The sequence below is a fragment of the Desmodus rotundus genome, chromosome 6 (genome assembly GCF_022682495.2).
Source record: "Desmodus rotundus isolate HL8 chromosome 6, HLdesRot8A.1, whole genome shotgun sequence".
NCBI lineage: Eukaryota > Metazoa > Chordata > Mammalia > Chiroptera > Phyllostomidae > Desmodus > Desmodus rotundus.
In genome coordinates, this window is record NC_071392.1 from 138,166,538 (window position 1) to 138,184,447 (window position 17,910).

Genomic DNA, 17,910 nt, shown 5'->3' on the forward strand with positions numbered 1-17,910 from the left:
CATGTTTTGCTTTATACATTTCTTTCATGTAAAGTGTTTTTATATATATTTATGTTATTATAACTTCAGTATAAAACAAGCCTATAAAACTTGCTTACTATGTTTTGTTCAATTTCTTTTTTTCTTTGAGGTTGATATTGGCAAACTTGTTCTTCTCTCATTTAAACATGACTAATTCTCATTCCCCCCCAGTCTTTTAAATTAATTAAATAATTAATTAATTTGTAGTTTTGCTTTAGAATTGTCTTTAAGGGCATTGTTGCTAAATTTCTTTTTAGATACAGTTGGAGACTCTTGCATTTGATTAGGGAAATTTAGAACATTTATATTTACTGAATAATTTTTTGTAACTTGACTTTTGTTATCTTTTTGTATGCTTTCTTGGATTTATTTATATTTATTCATTGTTTGCTTATTAGTGCATAGACAATATTCTATTTGATTTTATACTAAAAATTGTTGGTGAGGAGAGAAATTCTTTTCCTATGCTATTTTCTAATATAATTTTAAACACTGTAATCAAATTGTCTATTTATACTCATCTAAAATATATTTTTAATTACTCTTTATAAGAAAATAGAGCATTCTCATTGGTACATTTTTGTTTTCTCTTATTTAATCTGAAGAATGAAATCCTATTTTTGACTATATTTTTTATTGGTTGTTATGACTTAAACTTCTTCAAAATATTCCATTAATTTGGAATGACTATTAGCTCTGACTTCTCATTTTCAATTAAAGTTTTAGTTTATTTTTCTCTAATATTGATTGTTTTTCATCACCATAGTTTTTTTTATTTTTACCATTAATGTGTAGTGTTATGTCTATATTAGGTTTCTATCATTGAACAATGAATCATCACCAACTTAGAGCCTTGTAATAACACAAATTTATTATCTCACAGCTTCTGTGAGTCAGGACTGCAGGCAAGGGTTAGACAGGTCTTAGGTTCAGTCTCACTAGGCTGAACTCAAGATGTCAGTTGATGCTTAAGTCTCATCTGAGGCTCTGGATTTCTTCCAAAGTCACTGGTTACTGATAAAATGTAGTTCCTTGCATCTGTTGAACTGAGGGTCTCAGCTTCTAGAGGACATCTTTCAGTCCTTGACAGATTTCCCTCTTCAAAATATGACAGGAGTGTGTTTGCTACTGCTTCAGATCTTTCTGACCTTCCATCTTTGACTTTTCACTGGGCCCTTTCTGCAGGGCTCACCTGGTTTGGTCAGGCCCACCTAGGGTTAGCCCCCCTTTAATTCACTTAGGGTTAGGGGGGCTAACCCTAGATCAGGGACCTTAATGACACCTCCAAAATCCCTTTGCTTTGCCATATGACACAGCCTAACCTTGGTGGTGGCCTGCTTTCATATTTGTAAGACTGCCAGGCTCAAAGGCACTCACTCACAGGTCCTGTGCAGCACAGGTGGGAGTCTTGGGGACCTTATTAGAATTCTGCTTGCCTAAGGTGTAATTCAAATCATATGAGGTTTTCATGGTCTTTGAAGAAATATTATTTTTTATTTTATTTTAAAAAATATTTTATTTATTCAGTTTTGGAGGGGTAGGGAGGGAGAAAGAGAGAGAGAGAAACATGAATGTGTGGTTGCCTCTCACATGTGCCTGACTGGGGGACCTGGTCCGCAACCCAGGCATGTGCCCTGACTGGGAATCGAACTGGCAACCCTTTGGTTCACAGGCCAGCACTCAATCCACTGAGCCACACCAGCCAGGACTGAGGAAATATTTTTAAAGACTTGAGGATATCTTTTTGTATGGATATATTTTGTGATATTTGAAAAAAATTCTTGTGATTTATTCTTCCTCTCTTAAAAGTTTTGTAAAAGTGTTGTAGATATAGAAGAATGTAAAAGAAAAATATATTGTACAATATTGGTAAGTTTGTAATGAAATGTGGATGCTAAAACACTATTTTTTCTAATTCCGATACCTCTTGATATCATTATAAATTAGTATAAGATTATAAAATATTAATTTGCCTTATATTATTTATGTTTCTTAGGTCAATAATATCATTCATAAAAATTCACACCAAAAAAATGAAGACAAGGAGAAATCTTCCTGTCCAAAAATGTTTATTTTAATACAGTGTCATAGTAAGTATTTGAAGGAGCTTGAACTTAATTTAACCTACAAGGCACTTAGGGTGACTTCCCTGGAAATATATTTTATGGCAGATAGGAATAGCATAACAGTATGAAGAATGCGTACAGCATAAGTGAAATACAGTACCCAAAATTATAGGTCACCATGATTACAATTATGTAAAATATGTAAGTGGTTGCTATAGGACTAGAATAATTTATGGGAAAACCGAAGCAGTCTGTGGAACAGGTTGACATAAGTATATATTTTTAAAACAATTCCTCTAAGGCTATCAAAAGGTTCCTCCTACAACAGATGAAACAAAATAGGGTCAGATTCCCCTGCATCTGGGAAAGGACAGGCATGGAACTCCTCCAGTCTGATTTTCTTTCATCTGAAATCTGCTGAGCTTTTTAGTAAGTGAAGGGTGAAGTCTTCTGTTGCCATTGATGAGAACTAAGTAAATTATATTGGGAGTAGACAGACCCGGCCCTTCCCTCCAGATGATGACTAATGAATTGACAAACCTTCCTGACTGGGTGTGACCCAGGGTTGACCCTTGGTGACTGGGAATGGATTTCATATGGAATGCTCACTTTTCCTTGCTTTTCTATGAGGTTTCAAATGTGACTAGGTCATTGCGAGCAAGAAGGATTTACTACATCTTTTTACCAGAAAGATTCATACTGAAGGGACCAGAGATGATAGTGTGGTTAAATTAGGTCAATTCTCTTATCCGTTATGGAAGCCCCTTCCAGTGCACGTGTGGGAGAGATCCCCATCTTGCCTCCACTTGTAAAATGTGGCCATGATAGCACTGAGCGTAGCCTATGGTCTTGATAGGCAGCAAACTTACTTGATTAACAGACCACTCTTTTCATGGAACACATCCTCAAAACACTGTCCTCTGAAACATAATTTGGGAAAAACTGAATTATAAAATACCCTTGAACCCTCCTACAAAAAGCCATGTCAAATAAAGAAACTTGGGATATATAAAAGGGATTATGTTCAATTTTCAGGCTCCCACAGGGGCTAAAACTAGAATAAAAGGACAAAATTATGAGTTATAGAATTACCTGAAAAGATGGTTTTATTCTCGAAGTCAGGCTTCCCCATTACTAGCAGTTCTCAAACATGGATTCACTGATTGTTTGCTATAAATATTATGGAGAGGATTCAAGTGTTAAAGAGGAGATAAGAAGAATTTGGAAGAGTTTTGTGACATTCAGCCTTGACTGAGCATCAGAATCTTCTGGGAAGCTAGTTTTTTAAAAAAGGGAAGAAAAGAAGAGAAGGAGGAAAGAAGGGAGAGAGAGAGGGAGAAGAAAAAAGGGAGGGAGGGAGGAAAGAGAAAGAAACCTGGGTCCCCACTGAATTGGAATATCTGGGTTTTGGACCTAGGCATTTGCATTTTTAATTGGCTGCCTAGAGGCAAGCAAATGAAAACCAATGGCCCAGACCGCTTTTTAAAAAACACCTGCACCCATAAGAATCTCTGTTTTCATGGTACAAACAAATAAAATGGCAAATTAGGCAACTGGGAATGTGAAAAGGTGGCCTCGCTTGTCTTCTGGGACTCAGAGCATAGAAACCCAGTTTCTGAGATTTCCTGTTTAGGTACATTGAGACCATTCTGTGCTACTGAATTTCTTATTTAAGAGAGACAGGAGGGAAGAGAACTAGGAGAGGAGGAGGTAGCCTGTAAGGACAGTTTTGGATGCACCTTCTCCACCCACGTACAATCTCTTCCTTGCACTTCATTGTACAAACCTAAGATCTTGATTGCTTGAATCTATAGCTATTGCTTCACAGAGTTTAATAAGGTTCATCTTATACAGAGAAGCTGCAGGACTTCTTGGATGGCTCTTATAAGGTGTGGCTTCTTGGATTGCAGCAATTCATTTAATTGCTTCTCTGCCAGAAAGGGTCTGGCAGAATGTGTCTGCTCTGTCAGACTTCCAGCTCTCACAGCGCCAGTTGGTTTTGCCCCAACCAAGGTAGTGACCTCAGACAGTGTTTGCCACAAGTTGCAGCCAGTTTTAACTGGAAATCTTAGTTTTCCTTAGTGTTATATAAAAGTCTAGGAAAAGAGGCAGCCACTTGTGGAAAAGTACAGGTAGTTGCTGGTCCTGGAGTTGGCTACCCGGATGTCTTTCTCAGAAACCCCACACTCTTTACCCAGGTATGTGAGAGATCACTGGTCCCCAGGGATGCCTGAAATCTGGGCAGGTGGAAGGTATTTGTCAGATCCATTTACCCACTTATTTATCTATATTTGTCAAGTGTCAGCCATTCACTATGTTATAGGTACTGTTATATGAAATAATGGGTAAAAACAAACAGCCAGGAGTGCACACTCTGGTTGGATTTCTGTCCTTACTTTGATTGACTGGGAATTGGCTAGTTACTCCTAATGATCATTGCCTCATTATTAACATAGCAGTAGCTAACTTGTACTAGCAGTTATGTGCTAAAAACTTTTAATGGCACATTCCTTATGAGATAAGTATTATAATTATACCCATTTTTCAGTTGACAAAGCAGAAACATGTAGATAAGCTAAATGGACCAAGATACATAGCTTCCAATTAATGTAGGGTAAGTATGGGGGAGCTTGGGTCTTGCTTGCTCTTGATCTCTAGGGTGAGGGTCTGAACTTGGCTTTGTTAGTATTTCACTAAGACAATCCGGTCTGCAACTTCACTGAGGATCATTCCAAGAAACAAGAATTTCACTCAGGCTCTGAGTAAGAGAAGAAAAATGGGATTTAGAGTAGCTAGCTTTAGAATCTCAGGGGATCGAATAGGCCAAGGAGGGGTTGGAAGACTCTCAGAGTTTGCAGAGGGCTGCAGGTTTTGTTTTGGTGGACCAGTGGGTGAGGCTTGTTCTACTAAACTCTTGCACTTGAAGGAATCAACAGGGCACCTGATTCTGACTTCTGGGTTCAGAGGCTCAGCTGGACCTAACCCCAGTGGGTCAGGATGACTGGACAAACCTGAAGAGTAGGGTCTTAGCCAAGGAGCTTAGATTTAGTTAAGTTTTGTTCCTGTAATACTGAAAAGGCCTCACCGATGTGATTCATTTTAATGAGATGTAGGTGAAAGGCAACAGAATTGAAGTTCCTCCAATTTGCAAACTCTGAACTATTTTATGAAGACAATAATGTCTTATAATGTAAACCACTATTCTCATTTTAAAAGAACATTATCCCTCTGTCCTTAAATTATTAAATTTTTAGCTACTCCTTCAAAGATTTACCATGTCCTTATTTATAGATTATGTATTTCTTTTCACCAAGCCAAAGATGACATTGACTTTCCTAGCAGCTGCATTCAAATATTTACTGAGTACTTTTTAAAAACAAAGTTGGAATTAATACTATATGAGATTTTGTATCATTTCTCCCTTAACATTTTAAATTATATTCCAGAACATATTCTTATGCCAGTCAAAAATACATCATCCATATTATTTTGGAGAGTAAATAATGTTCTGTCTTACAGATAGACTATAGTTATTTTACAGTTTCTCTCCTACCATTTCCAAGTTTTCACTCTTTGATTTTAATACTTTATAACAGTGAAAAATCAGAAACAATTTGAATGTTAACATTGTTTTGAGTACATTTGCCAATAAATTTTCTTGTTGTATAGCATCTAATTTTCAAATGGTGGATTACCTTAATTAGTGATTGGGAAAGTTATTAAGCTTTTTGTGCTTCAGCTCTTTCAACTCTAATATAGAAATAACAATAGTACTTCATGGACTGGAGTTGATATAGGGAAAGTACTTAGAACAGTAGATGGAAAGTACCTAAAATAGTACATTCTATACAATTGCTATTTTTCTTATGCTCCCACAAACAATGTGCATTAATGCCATTTTTTCTGTGGCAAGTTTGACAGCTTTTTAAATTATATATTAAAAAATACTAGTTTTCCCTGGCCAGTGTGGCTCAGTTGGTTGGACCATCCTCCTGTAAACCAAAAGGATGTGGGTTTGGTGTCTGGTCAGGGTGTGTGCAGAAGGCAACCAATCCATGTTTCTCTCTCACATTGATTTTTCTCTCTCTGTCTCTCTCTCTCTCTCCCTTGCTTTCTCTTTGGAAGCAATGAAACAATGCCCTTGGGTGAGGATTAAAAAACATAATAATAACTTAAAGTAAAATAGTTTAAAAGTAAGCCCCTTTTATTTGTACTTCTTTGATTACTAATGAAGTTCAACCTTTTATTTTGTATTTGTTTAGCCCTTGTTATTTCTTTTTCATGGATTTTATTCATTCTTTCACTGGATTCTCATTGTTTTGCTTATCAATTTTATGAGCTCTTTTTATGGTGACCCTCTGCTGTCATTTATGCTACAGACATTTTCCTTGTTTGTGAGATACCATTTGTAGTCCCTAGTTATTTCTGACTGTGGCTCAGAAAGGACTAAGAAAGCTTCAGGGCCAAAGGTCACACTTGGGCTGCTTGCTGAGCAGAGGTGAATGGATTTTGCCAACAGCAGGGGCAGTGACTGTAGTTGGGGAGAAAAAGTCCTGCACCAATGATCAGAGACCATAGTTATTCTCCAGATTCTGTCCCTTGCGCAAGTTAGTTAATAGCTCTGAACTTTAATACACTCATCTATAAAATGGGCTCTTATAAATGACTGCAGAGTACTCTTCAGGGTCAAATGAGTTAGCACATACTAAGTTTGCAGATGAACTAAACAAACACCATGTAACTGTGAGCTTATTACTGTGTTTTTATTTTTGATACATCCATATGTAAGGTGAAAGCCACCTTTGCATTTAGAGCCTGTTGTGCTTGCTCCCAAGGGCTTCCTACTCCTCCTGGCTTGGTGAGCTTGATACACAAATATCAGCTCTACCAACTTTGGCTGGAACCCCCTCCCCCATTAGGTCAGGTCTCACATCACTCTCTTGCAGCACTGCAAGCCTCTTAGTTGTAGCACTCAGCACAGCTACAATTTCCAACTCACTTATGTGACTACTTGATACATGTCCATTTATCCCTTTAGATTGCAAGATGCTTTTTTTCCCTCACCATAGTGCTCTTCATGTTTGCTCTGTCTGAATAGGCCCTTGATGAATATTTCACTAATAAAGTGCAAGTGGAATGGTTGGATATGCATAAAAGCAGCTCAGAGGGCATAGCAACACAAGGGACATGCAAGGAATGAATGTCACATGTTAGAGTGTTGATGAGGTATGTATGTCTGGATTAGAAAGTAGTGTATTGAGGGGAACCATGGGGGATGGAACAGGGAAAGGGGGACTGGTTTTGATCATAGAGAGCCTTGGGTACCAAGTGGAAGAGTTTTAGTAAATGAGACATGCAGTGGGGAGCTATTTAAGAATGATGAGTAGGTGTGGCATATAAGAAACATATATGAAGAGGATGTGTGTGGCATGTAGAATGGATTGGAAGAGAAAGGCTGCAGGCAGGGAGACCAGTTAAGAATCTCTTGCAAATTTCCTTTTAAAAGCCATTGAGCACTTGCTTCAGTGTGCTACCACTGGAACTGGGGAAAAGGGGGCAAATGTGAGTGGCATTTCCAGAAAAGAATTAAAATTATTTGTTGGCAATATAGGGGGCGGGGCGAGGGAGGGAAGAGTCTCACAACTGGTATAGTTCTGAAAAGAGCCTAGTAGGTCATCCCAGGTAACAGCCTCAACTACGCAGTTGGGTGGTTGAGGCAAGAAGAGGACTAGAACTGACAATGCTGCATAGCACTTGCCGTATTAGTGGCAGAGGGGAATCGTGAAGACAGTTTTCCTGAGTGGTACATACTATCTTTTTTCATTCATTGGCTAAGGGAATGTGTGTTTGCCAGAAAAGATGAAAATGAGTTAGCTGGGGGATTAGGAATTCTGTTTTGTACAGGTTGGGTTTGGAAAAATGGTGGGATAACTCAATGAAAATGGCAGGCAGTTTATTGTGTGGCAGGAGCAGAGTCTGGTAAAGATGTCAGAGCTGAGTTACATATTTTATTTTACTTTATTTTTTAAAATATTTTATTTATTTATTTTTAGGCAGAGAGGAAAGGAGGGAGAAAGAGAGGGAAAGGAACATCAGTGTGTGGTTGCCTCTCATGCACCCCCTACTGGGGACCTGGTCTGAAACCCAGGCATGTGCCCCGACTGGGAATCGAACTTGTGACCCTTTGGTTCACAGGCCAGCACTCAATCCACTGAGCCACACCAGCCAGGGCTGAGTTACATTTTTTAGACTCAGTGGCACAGAGATGGTGACTTCACATCAGCTGAAATTTTCTAATATGAATTCAATTATTGCCCTTTTATTTCCCCATTTTTGTAAAAATAGAAAACTAATAATATTCATAGAGATATACTGAGCACTTACCATATGATAAATATTTCACTAGCTTCTTATTTAATCTTGTCATGAACTCTATAAAGGAGATGCTATTAACCTTATTGTTCCTTTTACAAATGAGAAAGCAGGGTCAGAGAAATCAAATAAATTTCCCAATGTCTATAAAGTTCCTAGCAATTCTTTAAAGAAGGTTTCTTAATCACAGCACTGCGAACATTTTGGGGTGGGTCCCTCTTTGTTGGAGAATAGTGATGAAGCTGCCCTGTGCATTGCAGGATGTTCAGCAGCTTTCCAGGCCTCTACTCATTAGGAGCCACTAGGGTTAACTAGCTGTGACAACCAAAACAGCATCCAGACATTGCCAAATGTCCCTTGGTTGAGTCAAATAGCCTTCTCTATTAAAAATCTTCTCCAGAAATTTCCACCTTAGTTGCCATATTTTTCTCCTATATTCTTGTGCACTTATTGTCAAATTTTTAAATGTTTTTTAATGTGTTTTGTATACATCTTGTCTTCCCACAAAGTTCATGAAGTTTTTGAAGACAAAGCCTCTTACATAAATACAATGTTGAAAACAATCACCTTTCACCTTTGTTCCCTTTTCTTCATTCCCTCTGTCATTTTCCTTCCTACTCGTAATTCTCACCTACATTATTGAAGTTACTTAGCTGTGGTCTCCCTGCCCATAGTCTTCCCTCTTCAAATTACATCATCTGTTCACTAACTGAAGACTGTTCCTAAAACACAGACATAATGCATGCCTTCTTTTTTTGCTTAAAAACTTACCCAAAAAACACGTCCTTAGCTGACTATTAAAGGTATTCTACATTCTATTCAAAAGCGATTTTCCCCTCCTATTTATGTGTGAGCTGGGCTCAAACCAAGAAAAGATGTTCACTCTATAGTACCTCTGGCTTCCTGTCTCCATGTTCTTCCTGCTCTTCTTTCTCTCTCATAGTCTTTATTTCTCTCCATCCTTCAAAGCCAAACTCAAATACCCCAGGTGCACATTCCCTCTTTCCTCCCTCAAGCAGGAAGAGATTCTATCCTTTAGAGCCCCACAGACCTTTACCAATACCTCCCTTATCGCTCTTAGCAATATCATCTTTATCAGTATTAGGGTGTGTGCATGTATGTTTTTTATTTTTGCTTCATGGGTTCCAAAGTCAAACAGACCAATGTTTGGATCCTGGTACTCACTTTCTAGCCATGTTACCTTAGACAAGTTACTTTAACTCACTAGCCCCCAGTTTTATTTCTTCATCCTTAAAATTGGTATAAAATAATAGCTATCCCGTATTGTTCTTTGAGAATTCAATAAAAATGCAAGAAAGGTGCTCAATATGGCAGATAGGAAAAATAGTAAGTGCTCAATATATACTAACTACAAAATTTAAGCATAATTATTATTGTTATTTTCAACTTTCTCCAGAATAAACAGGCTAGGTCAATTTGTTTTATACTTTGCTCGATGGTGAGGGGTGGGGGATTTACTTGTGAAGACTGACAAGGAAAGTGTCATGTATTTGCAATTATTTATTACTGTATCAATGCAGAAATGATGTGTGCCAATAATCCAACCACTAAGAGGAAGGCAGCTTTTGGAAGGATTTTGCAATAGAAATATGGGGATTTAGGGGATAATGAGGCCAGGCCTATTAAGAATACTCATAGGAGCTGATTGGAAGGTTCCCATGGCACAGAGCATGCTGTGAGCTAAAGCAGATGGCACAACATCAGAAAGCAGTGGGTGGATAATGAGCATGGAATTGAAATGCAAGAGTGAATGGGAATGCATGGTTCAGGGAACATGAAATGAAAGTCCAGTCTTTCCATTCAAAGTACACAATTCCACTTGGCTGCCAGAATGAGTTTCCATACAAAACTCAGTTTGTCTGGACAGATGCTACAAATTTGTGGTCAGAGTCATTCTCAGGAGCACAGTCCATGGATCCTTCACTGATTCATATCAGTACCAAGTCTAATATTCCCAGTGGAATAAGGCAGAGCAGGAAGAGCTGGGATCTTTGAGACTTGATACACCTGTGAAGAGCAAGGCAGACATTTAGGAGGGCCTCAGAGGCAGGAAAAAAAGGACTATGAGATGTGTAGGTGGCTCTGGCCACATACCATGTGTAGAGCTATAGTCAGCTTTGTGGATGGCTTCAGAAACAGGGCTAACACACATGAATTGACATTTGGGGGCAAGCTCCTGGAGAACATGTTATTATAATATTTATTGAGCAATTACTATATACCAGCCACTGTGCTAAGAGCTATGGTTACATTGTGTCATTTAACCAACACAATAACTCTGTGAGTAGGTGCTATTGTAATCCCACTTGAAAGATGTGTTAAGCAAGGTACAGTAGCAGAAGTGAGATTTGAATGGAGATTATTTTAATTTTTATTGTAACACCTCTGCTCTTAACAAAATCATTGATGTTCAGAACTAGAAGAGATTGAGAGGCCATGTGGTCCAGTTTTCTGATTCTATGGAAAAGTTAACTAAAATTCAAAGGCAGAAATCCTGCCCTAAGTTCCACAAGGACCCAACCCATGGCAGAATTGGAGTGGAAGTTTCAGAATCCCTTTGTGTTATTCTCTGCGGGTGGGGGAGACCAAAGCTAGAGATGCAGGAAGGCTCACCTGACCACTTAGACTTGTATTTCTCTCAACCCTGACCATGGCTCAGAGCCTGGGCAGTGTAAGCCTGAGAACAGCTGTGCGACCAGGACGTACAGATTTAAAGGGTTCACGTGCAGGAAGCTCATCAGTTTCCCCCCTGTGATGGCCAGCACAATAGAAGAGTGAGACAGAGGGCTGACGAGGCGCTCCTCCCTGCGGTCCTTTTATTCTTTTTCCTTACTTGAGTAGATTGCCTTGTGAAGAATCAATCAGACCTTATTTTAGTAGAAAATGTGAACTACAAGCTTCAAATGTGCCACCATTTCCCAGGTGGGGAGAGATATCAGTACCCTTTGCAGGTTGATCCCCATGAGATACAGGAAAAAAGATATTGATTTAAAACATATAATAATACTCTTGTATTAGAAGTCATCTATCAGAAATAATAAAAATGAAATCAAATATAAAATTATCATAAGGCATGATAAATTTGATTAAAACTTTTGCTTTTTCTTAACTTTATATTCAAGAAATGCGCAATGAGTATCTTCTTGAGAATGTGATACTTATTAAAACCATTTTCACAGAATCATTATTGCTATTACAAGGAAAGAATTGTGAATATACCACATGATCGAAAACAATAACTCACCAGATGCCTGTGTTATTGTAGTGGGTTGGACTGGAAGTGAAGGAAGCACAGCAAAAGTCTAACAATTAATTTCTGTTGCTGACAGTGTAAGTATCTCAGTTTACTGTAGTTCTCAACTGGCTCCATGGATGGTATAACATTTCTTCATATTAGTTCCAAGAGTGGATATCAGATATAGGATTTGACTTCTACTTTCTTAATTTTTATAGGAATGGCCATAGAAAAGTATGCCTTATAATGTTTTGTTCTGGTTAATCTTTTTTAAACATGTCTTCTGTTCAAACAAGCACTGAAATTCTCTATTACAAAGCTCATAAGATTGTATTATAATTATGATTATATAGAATCTATTTAATTACCTATCTTGAACTCAAAGCAACGGCAAGATTTGTGTGGACTGGACCAGGTCTCCTTTGTCACCTGCAAGAATGAATTTACTCTTCAAAATCCAGCTGTAACTTAACCTACATTATGAAGTTCTGATCAGATTTTATTTGATTCAATTGTTGCCTCCCTTTGTTTCTATTCCGCTCTCTTCTGTTAGAGTAGCACTTACTTTATGGCATTAGGTAGTTAACTACGTCTTGCTTTTAGCCATGTGTTTAATTCTTTTCAAACTAAAAACTTTCTTATTCATGTTCCAGTATAGCACCTGTAATATTTTTATGTTTTGAACTTACTAACTAGATCTACTCCAGAAATCTCTTGTTCAGCATATTTAAAATTATTAATGAGTTTACCCCTAAAATATGCCCTCCCTTTTTTATTCCTAGTGTGGCTGATGGATCTTCATCTACTCACTCTCACATGCCAGAACTCTAGGACTTAACCCTTTCTACCTCTCACTATCCCGTCTCTACACCCAACTGGTCACTAAATCCTATGAAGTTTACATGCTAAATAACCATGGTCTCCATTCTTTCTACTTCTATGGTTACTTAACTAAATTGAAAGTGATATGCTCTATTTCTTTTCATCTGGGTCTCCAGACTCACTCGTCCCCTTTAATGCATATTTGGCAAAATTGTCAAAATAATATTCTAAGGAAAATAAATAAAATCAGGCATTTTTTTCTGCTCAAACTTCTTAAATTGTTCAAATCACATCCCTTTACCTATAGAATGCACCCAATGCTTCCTAGCATGCCAACTAAAGATCTTTATGATTCAAATACTTTCTTTTTTGGATTGATTAATGCCATGGGCCCCATTTCTCATCCTACAAACATTCATTGAATATTTATCTTGCATCCCTTCTTTGCTAGCCACTGGGCAAGGCACCGTGATATATATATCTATAACAGTCTATATATTGGCCATATCAAGATGCAAAGGACATGGTGAAGGCTTTGAGAGGCTAACTCTAGTAGAGAATACCCCTATGTAAACTCACAGTTATGACTAGGTGTCATATGGCTAATCATACATTAGAGAAACACATAATTTCATGCACGTGAGAGGAGAGATACCTTTATTTCCAAGAGTCAGAGAAGGCATTTGAGTAGCTAAGTAGAAATTTGCCAAATGGACAGAGGGAAGGGTGTTACTCCAGTCATGGGTGATAGCACAGACAGAGGCAAGGAAACCCGTAAAAATTTATCATGGTTCAGGAAAGAAAACGTCCAGTGTGAGAGTGTAGGTGGTTGTAGTGAGGGGCACTTACTGGAGAGGGGACTGGGAAGGTATGCTGGGCTAGATTTGAAGGAATCTATGCATCACTAGTAATTATGCATCACTACTAATTATGAACTTTCTCTTACTTAAAGACCTCTGTGGTTCTCTATTACTCACTCAGAGAAGAGTGAAACAACAATATTTGCATGCCAGATAACTAACCCTGGTGCCCCTGTGTGGAATGAGGAGGAGGAAGGAGACTGAAAGCCGAGAGATCGAGTGCAGAGACCACGGGAGAGGGCTTGGATTTTGAGAAGAATGAGAATGTGAACTAAGGTGGTATTGTTGGCGATGAAGAGCAGGTGATGGGTTCCAAAGCGAACCTACAGTTGGAGTGATTAGGACTTCCTTACATTTAGGCGTGTCCAAAGTGAACGAAAGGGAAGACTGTGATATGATCGATGAATGAAGCTGCTGGTCAACAGGGAGGCATGGTTCTTCCTCAGAAAACACTAACCCTGCAGGTCCTGGATGTTCCATTCAATAAATGAGGATTTTAGTTGTAGAACAATGAAACAAAACATAATGAAAAGCAAAACAAAGCCAGTAGCCATGCATAAACAAAAAGCCATCTCTTTGTAGTATTCACTTCCAACATATAAATGAGGACTACTGTGAGCTATTCCTAAGACCCTCATAGAGATGAAGGAGAAACATTTAAGAACAAGCAGATAATTACAAAGTGAAGCGAAGGATAAGTAAATACTAATTAAGTGAGGTAATATAGCTGACTAGTGGAACTCCTACCCAGCAGGATTTTCCAGAAATATGTATAATCTTGCTATTACGAATCATACACCACTCCTCTTTCACGCCCTACACTCAGGCATAGTTAAGTGTGTTTGTTTCCTTAGTATGTCAGCCCTCCTTACACATGCCCAGATTCTTCTGTTCCCTGTGCATGTAGTAATATTTTTGGAGCATCATCCCCTCTGCTATGCTGAGAAGTGGATAGGACAGTTTCTCTGCCAGAGGAGAAAGTGCATTTCACCCCTGGAGAGTGAGAATATAGTTAGAATTGGTCCACTGTAAGCATAAACTTTCTGTGAAAACTCTAATTTAAAAAAAATCAGACATTATTATAATCTATGAATTATATATATACAAAATATACATATAAATTATACACTCATACAACACTGTAGTAGCCTCTTATCTGCCTGCAGGAGATATGTTCCAAGACCCTCAGTAGATGCCTGAAACTGTGGATAGTACTGACCCCTATTTACACTGTTTTTTTCTTATACATATGTCATATGTATAAGCCTATGTCAAAGTTTAGTATAAATTAGGCATAGTAAGAGGTTATCAATAATAACTAATAATAAAATAGAACAATAAGCAAAGGTTATGTGAATGGCTTTGGGGCCATTGTTAAGTAAAATAAAGATTACTCAAACACAAGCCGTGTGATGCTTTGACCACTGATCTCGTAAGAAAACTGAGTGACTAACCCCAATCTCTGAGGTACTTCTGGGTATAGTGGTTTGCATTTCCTTGGATTTTATATAAGATCGTGCACTGCGCAATCCCTCGTCTAGTTTCTTTCCCTCAACGTGATTATTTTGAGGTTCACCCATATTGTTGTATATGTGAGTAGTTCATTTGTTTTTATTACTGAGTGAAGTATTCTGTTGTATGGATATAACAACACTTGCCTTTCATCTGCTGATAGGCATTTGATTTGATTCCAGTATTTGGTTATTCTAATAAAACGGCTTTGAGCGTCCCAGTACTGGTCTTTGTATAACAATACAGACATACCTCAGAGGTGTCGCAGGCTCAGTTCCAGGCCATGGCAATGAAGCGAATATCACAATAGAGTGATTTACACAGATTTTTTTGTTTCTCAGTGCATATAAAAGTTATGTTTACAATATACTATAGTCGAGTAAGTGGGCAATAAGAGCATTATGTTTAAAAAAACAATGTATATACCATAATTAAAAATACTTTATTGCTAAAAATGCTAACCATTATCTGAGCTTTCAGTAAGTCATAATCTTTTTGCTGGTGGAGGATCTTACTTTTAATTTGTAAAAAATGCAGTTTCTGTGAAGTGTAATAAAACAGGGTTTATCTGCTCTCATTTCTTTTGTGCTACTACCCAGGAGCATAATGGCTGGATTGAGTCATAGGGATATGCTTCACTATGTAAAGAAACTGCTAAATTATTTTCCAAAGTAGTTGCTCCATTCTGCCACGTGCCCAGCTCTGTACAAGAGCTCCTCCACACCTTCTCCAACATCAGTACGGTCAGTCTTTTTCGTTATAGCCTTTCTATTAGGTGTGTAATTATATCTAATTGTGGCTGTACTTTTCATTTCCCTGGTTGCTAGAGATGCCAAACATCTTTTCATGCGTTACTTGTTTGTTTTCAGTAAAAATACCTGTTCAAATCTTTTGTTCATTTTTCAATTTGGCTTGAAATTCTGTTCTTATTACTGAGTTCTGAGAATTCTTTACAAAGAGATGTGAGAAAACTTTGGGGTGATGGACATGTTCATTGTATTGATTGTGGGGATGGTTTCACGTCTGTAAACATATGTCCAAAGTCATGAATTTATACATTTTTAAACATTTAGAGTATGCCAATTACATCACAAAGAACGAAGAGGCTGTGCGTATTTGTAATTTTATATATTTGTAATAAAGAGGGAAGTTTAGTTAATTGAAATAACAATTTTAAATAAATTTGAAATGGTTATTCAAGGAATTGATTTACACTTATTTCAAAGTTAAGATCTTGTGTTAGTCTCCATATTGAAATATGTAAGATAGGTCAGTTTGTCAATTTTATTAAATTTATAAGAAATTCATTAGTGCTGAAAAAGTACTTATTTGTTAAATCAACCAATTAAAATATTTGAAAAAGAAATTAAGTTTATAAATGTAGTTTAAAAAGCTTTATGGTATTTAATTCACTAAGTTTTTAAAAAATCAAATAATTTTCAGAGGTTATTTTAAATTGATTTTTAAGATTTTATTAATTTAAAATGTTTTATATATGGAAAACAAGATTTGCAAATTAATTTAATTGCTTAAAAGGGAACCTGTAATTTTTCCAGCTGAGGTGTTTTGCTCTACCTTCTGTAGCAGGCCACACGCTAGAGCAAATAAAGGTTTGGTGACAAAACAAACCACCTCAGGACTTGTGGTTTTGACCCGGAAAACCACAAAGCTAATCGTACCAAAGGCAGACCTTTTCCCCTCACTTCTCACTGTCCATCTCCTCCAATGCCCTCTCACGGGGATAGTCCACAATTACACCATCACTACGACATTGAAAGCCTCTCGGGTATTATATGGGATATGTTGATTGTGCTTCTGTACAGCCTGGGGAATCAAAGAGAAAACAACCAGCCCATTAGCCCTGCAGAATACAACAGCACCTCATGCCAGTGCTGTGGGTGGCGACAATGGAAGGTCTGGAATTTCAAATCCCACCAAAAGACATCCTTAATAAATAATGTTACCCACTAATAGATCATGCTCTTTTCACAAGATAGATTCACAATTTCTTCCAAATGTATGTTGTTGTACTCTTTCCAAGTAGCTCTTTGGACTTTGCTACTCCTGGTCCCATGGTGCACCTCTCTCTCCCTTTTCTTGGTGTACTGAGGTCCCCTTTTCCTATGGGTGCATTAAGGCCTCTTCTCATCTCTTGGCAAAAAGGCAGTCTCTGAGGAGTACCTAGATTATAATTGTATATGAAAGTGTACCTATAACTTTGATATTTTAAGTAACTGGGATAAGGTGGTCAATTCTCATCCCTTGCTGGGGTTCACTGATGTTTTTCCTCCCAGCAAAGCAGTTTAAAAAATAATTTAATAAAGGATACAATTCATAATTTAAAATTCTAAATCTGTGATCTTATTTGCCGCTACAGAAGCTCTAAACAGTTGAGCAACATAAAGTAAATCATGGGGGCGGGAGGGGTGGAGTGAGGAGTTTCATTTTAATGCAAAAAGCATTGTGCATGGAATCCATGGTCAAGACACTGTCTAGACATCAGTCATCTGTTCAGACAGGGGGCTAAGGACAGAGTTAGCACCAGAGTCACTTGACCCTGGTGAAAACATAGCAGCGTGTGGGCAGGGGGCTGCCTAGCAGTGTTATAAGCCTTCAGAGATTCTCAAGTTGGTGCAAAGCAAAATGGGGTAAAGGTTTGTGGTTTAAGTGGAACCTGAAGGCTAGGATGAAGAAATATTTTTATTCTGAACACCCTTCTGAATCCAAAGTCTATTTATTACAGGAAATAAATGACCTTCCTTCTATGGAAGCTGTTTTAGTTTTTCTTTAAAACTACCAAAACAAAAAGACCTGGGAAAGTCAGATTTCACCAGGAAAACTTTACCTTTTTGAGTACGACTCCCCAGGTTACAGGAAGGATTACAGGGAGCTCACTCAGTCTCCCCAAGGAATCTAGACTTGAAGTCTAGCCCTAGTTACAAGGTTCAACAAACCTTTTTGGAAAGGAGTTTTTAGTCTACATTTTTGACTCTGCAGATTG

General features: G+C 37.8%; 1 protein-coding gene and 1 long non-coding RNA gene across 2 annotated transcripts in view; both read left to right on the plus strand.

Moving 5' to 3' along the window:
* The window catches only part of LOC139441027 (uncharacterized), a 95,233-nt gene that overhangs the window by 34,384 nt on the left and 42,939 nt on the right, over positions 1-17,910 (plus strand). The window lies entirely within an intron of this gene.
* The window catches only part of LOC139440989 (uncharacterized), a 46,229-nt gene continuing 32,517 nt past the window's right edge, over positions 4,199-17,910 (plus strand). Inside the window, exon 1 of the long non-coding RNA XR_011651368.1 lies at positions 4,199-4,285. This is a non-coding gene — a long non-coding RNA (uncharacterized lncRNA). The remainder of the gene's footprint in view (positions 4,286-17,910) is intronic.